The sequence below is a fragment of the Monodelphis domestica genome, chromosome 1 (genome assembly GCF_027887165.1).
Source record: "Monodelphis domestica isolate mMonDom1 chromosome 1, mMonDom1.pri, whole genome shotgun sequence".
Taxonomy (NCBI): Eukaryota; Metazoa; Chordata; class Mammalia; order Didelphimorphia; family Didelphidae; genus Monodelphis; species Monodelphis domestica.
In genome coordinates, this window is record NC_077227.1 from 506,495,903 (window position 1) to 506,502,474 (window position 6,572).

At 39.0% G+C, this 6,572-nt stretch overlaps 1 pseudogene; it reads right to left on the minus strand.

The window, feature by feature from the left end:
* Nucleotides 1-4,986: 4,986 nt before the first annotated feature.
* On the minus strand, nucleotides 4,987-5,150 carry LOC130456798 (U4 spliceosomal RNA; annotated as a pseudogene).
* Nucleotides 5,151-6,572: the final 1,422 nt, after the last annotated feature.

Consider the following 6,572-nt stretch of genomic DNA (forward strand, 5'->3'; position numbering starts at 1 on the left):
TAATAAATTCTTGTTGATTGAAACAGTCCAACCCATGCCCAAATTATGCGTCTCCACTACATGTCCAACAAATTGTCATCTAGTTTCTGATTGAACACCTCCAGCAATAAGAGCTGAATCATACCCGTCCATTGTTGGACGGCTCTATCAGGTTGGAAAGTCTTCTGTATGCTGCTCCGAAATCTTAGGAAGCTGGAGAGAAGTCCGGAGAGGACTCCACTTTGAACTTCCAATGATTTGGGGTTGAGAAGGTTAGATGAGGAGTCAAGAGGTCAGGCAATAATCAAAAAGCAAATCCTGCAAGAAAGAGAAGACAAGCTTCAACAACACGGGGCCTGGAAAATGCGTTTTGGCAGGAGAATGAAACCCGTCAATCCATAATTAACTGTTCATATTGGCAAGGAGCTCCTCACACACCCAGAGTCATCCAAGGACCCAGACCCTTTGCTCATTAAGAACTGACTTTCCCAAGTGAAAAACATCAGGCGTTTCAAATTCCTAAGCCCAGCTATCACTTCTGTCTTGACATTGAAATGTGACATGTGCAACCTGGTAGCAATAATAATAATGACGATAATCGCTCACTTTCCTGGTGTATTTTGTGGTTTACAAAGCATTTTTCTGACAACACCCCTGTGAGGCAGCTGGTACAAGTTCATTCCCATTAGGCCTGAAGATGCCCTTTCGAGATGTGGTTAGAGCCGTCCGCCCTCCTCCCTCCTTGTCTCTCATCTTGGAGATCCCTTTCTAGAAGGTTCCTGCAAGAGTGTAGAAAAGCAACTGACGTTGGAGTTAGAACAGCTGGATTCACTTCTGGCTCTCAGTCAGTAAGCACTCATTAAGCACCTACATGTGCTAAGCACAGAACTAAACTCTAGGGATTCAAAGAAAGACAAAAGGCAATCCCTGTTCTTCTGGAGCGCCCAGCTTAATGGGAGAGACAAGATACGATTATGTACAAACTTGACATAGATAGGATAAACTGGAAATCATCTTATCTCCTGTGCTTAAGAAGGGGGCACTCGAAAAGGTTCCTTGCAGAAGGTGGGACTCTGGCAGAAACTTGAAGGAAGTCGGGGAATCTTGGACGTGTGGGCAGCCAGGTGGCACAGTGGATAGACATTGAATTAGAAAGATCTGAAATAAAATCTGACCTCAGACACCAGCTATGTGACCCCGAGCAAGACACCACCTCTGGTCGCCTCAGTTTTTTCATCTGTAAAAATGGAGACCATATGAAAATATTAATAATATGGAAATAGGTCTTGATCAATGACACATGTAAAACCAATGGAATTGCATATGGGCCATGGGAGGGGTTGGGGGAGGAAAGGGAAAGAACATGAATCATGTAACCACAGAAAAATGTTCTGAATTAATTAATTAATTATATGTTTTTCATGGAGATCATAATAACAATATAAATAATTGAAAATCTGTTATCCTAAAAAAAGAACTACATTTCCCCACTGACTTCCTATTATTACGTACTTCCTGTAGACAGGGGATATTAGACAAGGACATGAAGGGTCCCGTCCTCTTTTTGGCCCTGTTAGTGAGGATTTTTGAAATGGCTAATCATCCATAAGCACGTGGTCTTTATTTTGTATACTCTTTATTCCTTGATTTCTAATGATCATTAATAAATCTCCTAAAATATAATATTTCATTATTATTGATTTAATTTTAATTTACTTTTAAATTAATTAAATTTCATTTATTATTTATTAATTTAAATTCCAAATAAATAAATAATGAGTAAATGAATGGTAAATAAATAAAATAATAAAAATTAAAATTATTTATTAAATTATTAAAAATTTAATTAATTAAAATTTAAATTTAATTCTTATAGCACCTAGGTCCTAGGGTTGTCTTGAGAATCAAATAAGACAATACATTTAAAATGCTTAACACAGTGCCTGGCACATAATCATCACTATATAAATATTAGCTATTATTGTTATTGTTGTTATCATTATTAGATGCGAAGAGAGAGCTCCAGGCCTGGGAGCCAGGCTGTGAAAATGATTAGAATAAGAAGACAGTGTCTTGTGGCAGGAACAGCAGGGAGGTTGGTGTCATTGATCCATGGAGTATATAGAATTGAGTAAAGTATAATAATGCTGGAAAGGTAGGAAGGAGCCAAGCCATTGAGGGATTTTAAAGCCAAAGGATTTCATATTGAGCCTGGAGATGTTATAGACCACCAGCATTTATTAGATACAGGATAATACACTTAACTGTGCTTGAGAAGGTCTGTTTGCCCAGGTGAATGGAGGATCTGCTGGAGTAGAGATTTGGGGAAGAGAAGCCAACCAGCAACCCATGGAAATAGTTAAGGCATGAAGTTTTAAGAACCTTCACCAGGTAATGGCAGCATTAGAGGAGAGAAACATATCTGAGAGATGTTACTAAGGTAAATGGACACGACCTGACAACCGATTAGATATGGAGGATGAGAAAAAGTAAGGGTCAAGTCTGGGAGCCTGGATGGCCATTAGGATAATGGTATCCTCAACAGTAAACGGAATGGTTAGATAGAAAGGAAGAGTATCTAGAGAGATATAATCATGTCATGAAAACCTAGGGAGAAGAGAATCTCAAGGAGAAGAGGGTGATCAGAGTGTCAAAGACTACAGAGGGGCCAAGAAGAATGAGGGCTGAGCAAAACTGTTCAAGTTGGCAATTGAGAGATCAACTTTGGGGAGAGTGGTTTCAGGGGATTGGTAAGTTTGAAGCCACATTGTAGAGAGTTAAGAAAAGAGTGAGAAAGGGGACAGCTAGGTGACTCAGTGACTAGACAACCAGGCTTAGAGATAAGAGATCCTGGGTTCAGGTCTAACCTCAGACATTTCCTAGATGTGGGAGGCTGGAGAAGTCACTTAACTCTCATTATCTAACCCTTACCACTCTTCTGCCTTGGAACCAATACACAGTAGTGATTTTTTTTTTCTAACTCTCATCTACCATCTTAGAACCAAAACAAATTGTCTTTCAAAACTATTGCGCCAGTTCAGTTCCTCTATTTATGAGTATTTGTATTATTTCTATTTTCCCACATTCTCACCAACATTCAATCTTTCCTTCTGTCTTGGAATCAATACTGTGTGTTGGTTTCAAGGCAGAAGAGCAGTAAGGGCTAGACAATAGAGGTTAAATGACTTGCTCAGGCTCACATAGCTCACATAGCTCCAGCATTGATTCTAAGACAGAAGTAAGAACTTAAAATACAATGAAAAGAGGGAAAAGAAAGAAAAGAAGTAGTGACATCAATTGTAGATCACCTTCTCAAGAAGTTTAGCTACAAAAGGGAGGAGAAATATAGTATAATCTCAGAGAAAAATCAAATGAATTTGAGAATGGGGTAGTCATGGGCATGTTTGTAGGCAGCCATGAAGCAGTCAATAGACCAGAAGAAATTGAAGATAAGAGAGAGAACAGGGATTATAGAGGGACCAATCTGCTGAAGAACATAGGATGGAATTGGATCCTTTGTCCATGGAGAGGGGTTTGCCTTAAGAAGAAGGGCAGTGCCTTCATTTGAAACAAGAGGGAAGGAGCAGACAGCACTTACTTTGCCATTAATGCAGCATGAGATTAGGTTTTTTTTAGCTGCCATGTCATGCTTATTCTGGGCTTTCAGTCCACTAACATCCACAGTCAGGACCGTAGTACAGGAATGACTTAGCTTAATGGTTAGAATCAAGGGTTTTGAATAGGATGGCTGAGCAATCTGGATTGCCATAATTGGGACATGGAAAAAAAGGAAGGGCTTTAGAATAATAGACTAAACACAGAAGCATAGTATTTGAAGCAGTCCTACTGCTAGATGGGTCATATCATAGCCAGAGAAGTATTTTCCCAGAGCATTGATTGCTAGAGGATAAAACAGTAGTGCTACTGAAATAGCTCCCAAGATGGGTTTGTGAGCATGGTGCACTTAAAAGATTGAAGTCCGTGAGAGTAATTACAGAATTCCAGTCATTGCACAAGGAGGTACATACCAGAAATGTATGAATTCCCAGTGTTCACTGTGAGCCAAATGCTAATGATGCCCAGAAAGGAACCTTTGCAATTTAGCCAAGATTGTGAGCTGGTAGTTGGGTAGACAGCCATTGAAGATTGGAAAATTCATACATTTCAATGAGAACTGATCTGATTTTATTTCTTCCATTGGGCAATGCTTTGTGGAATGTAGATGTTCACCAATAAGCTATCATCTGTTTTGTTTGGAGAAGAAAAATCTGGTACCATGAGAACCCCCATTCCAGCCCATGGTGAGCTGGACAAACAGGCAGACCCATTGGAGAATGCTTCTTGTTTAAAAAACAACAAGGGATAGGTAGGTGGCTCAGTAGATTGAGAGCCAAGCCTGGGTTCAAATCTGGCCTCAGACACTTCCTAGCTGTGTGACCCTGGGCAAATATCTTAACCTCCAATGCCTAGCCCTTACCACTCTTCTGCCTTGGAACAAATACACAGCCTTGATTCTAAGATGTAAGATGTGGGTTTTAAAAATAAATGAAAAATTAAAAAAACAGCACCACTTTTTCCCTCGATCCCTTCCTTGTTCTGACATTCCATATTCCAGGTTCTAAGTCCCTACCAGCTCTTAGACTCAACATTCTAGGGTCCCTTTCAAAGCATTAACTATGATTTTATATGAGTCTATTGCTTAAACAAGATTAAACTGTTTTGACAGTCATTTACCTAATTGGATCATTGTAGATAGCTAACCCAGATAATTTAGACCCAGACAAAGATGTTGCCTGAGGTAGGATTGAGGGGGCAAATTATGTGGTTTGATTTCTCCCATCATCATCTCCGTAAACAAGTAATTGAAAAATCCTTGGTTTATGCTTTAGAGATGCAGAACATTTCACAAATAGAGGAATGAATGAAGAAGAATGTATTAGGCACTTAAAATATGCCACGCTCTGTGCTAAACACTGGGGATACAAACACAAAAACCAGACCTTCCCTATCCTCAAGGAGCATACACTCTAATAGAAGGCTACAACATATACAGGAGAGTGGGGGGGAGGGGTAGCTTTTCCTAAAAGTTAAGGGAATAATTAGTTTTCAATTAGCAATAATGGCACCTTGGTTAAACCTAATTGGCTACGATGCTGCCACTGCACAAAGTTAAGAGGACAATGAATAGGATTGAAGGGGAATAGACGGACACATTCCATCTAGAAATAATGGTAGATTTGATCTGATTATGGTTCAAGGTTCTAGAACTGGAGGGGGAAAAAGGAGAGGAAAGGACATGGGCTAATATGATTGGTGAGAATGTTATTGGGGCAGTAGTTCTCAAACTTCATGATCTCAATACCTTTTATACTTTTAAAAATTATTGAGGATCCCCCAAAGAGCTTTTGTTTCTGTGGGTTATGTCTTTCCATATTTTGTTGTTTTGTTCAGTCATGTCAGTCATTTCAATAATATCTGATTCTTCATGACACCATTTGGAGTTTTCTTGGCAAAGATACTGGAGTGGTTTTCCATTTTCTTCTCTAATTCATTTTACAGATGAGGAAACTGAGGCAAAGAGGTTGAAGTGACTTTCCCACTGTCATTTGACTAACAAGTATCTAAGGTCATATTTGAATTCAGACCTTCCTGATTTCAGATCCAGTCCTCTATCCTTGGCATCACCTACCTGCTTTCTATTGATAGCTACCATATTAGAAATTAAAACTAGTATAATTTTGACTTTATGGATCTCCTGAAAGAGTTTTGTAATTCCCAAGGGGTCCCAGACCATTCTTTGAGACCTGCTGTTGTAAAGGAAGAAGCAATAGAGAAGGAAATAAAGTGAAATATGTTTGGGGTTTTCCCAAGTCTCCTTGAAGAAGCCATCACCAATCAGTAGAGTGAAGGCCCAAAGCAGAAATTCCCCAAGGGGTTGCTGTCTGATATGAATGAAAATGAAATCCAAGTAATGAGTGAAAAATACGGGTGCAAACATAATAAGTTAGCCTTGCTGATAGATTTGAAAAAAATCTTCTGAGCTCCATTTTTTATTTAACTCAACCTGAAAAATCTACACAGCAGGTTCATTTTACCAGGCTCATCTGGCCAACTCCTGGGAAACACCTGGCAGTTCTCTTTGATGCTTACACATCAGAGATTCTTGCACTATTCAATTCATTTCATTGAAGATCAGAGGTAGAAGGGAGTTTAGAGACTGTGGAGTCTAATTTCTTTACTTTATAGATGAGGAAACTGAGGCCTGAAGAGAGGTTGTCTGAGATCACAGAACAAGAAAGGAGAAGAACCAAGTCAAATCCAGGTCTCCTAACTCCAAATTCATAACACTTTTACCTATACTGAGTTCAGTTTAATTTAATTCAATTCAGTGCAGTGTAATTCCATTTGGTAAATATTTGTTTTTACAATTACTTTAGTTCTTTACCTTGATTCTATAAAAAAGTCTAGCCAAGAACTGAGCAAAAAGATTATGACTAAAGAGCTAAAGAGTATCACTTTTCTCATTTGTAAAACGAGGGAGTTAGACTAAATGACTCCTGTTGTCCTTTCCAGCTCTAAATCTATGATCCTAA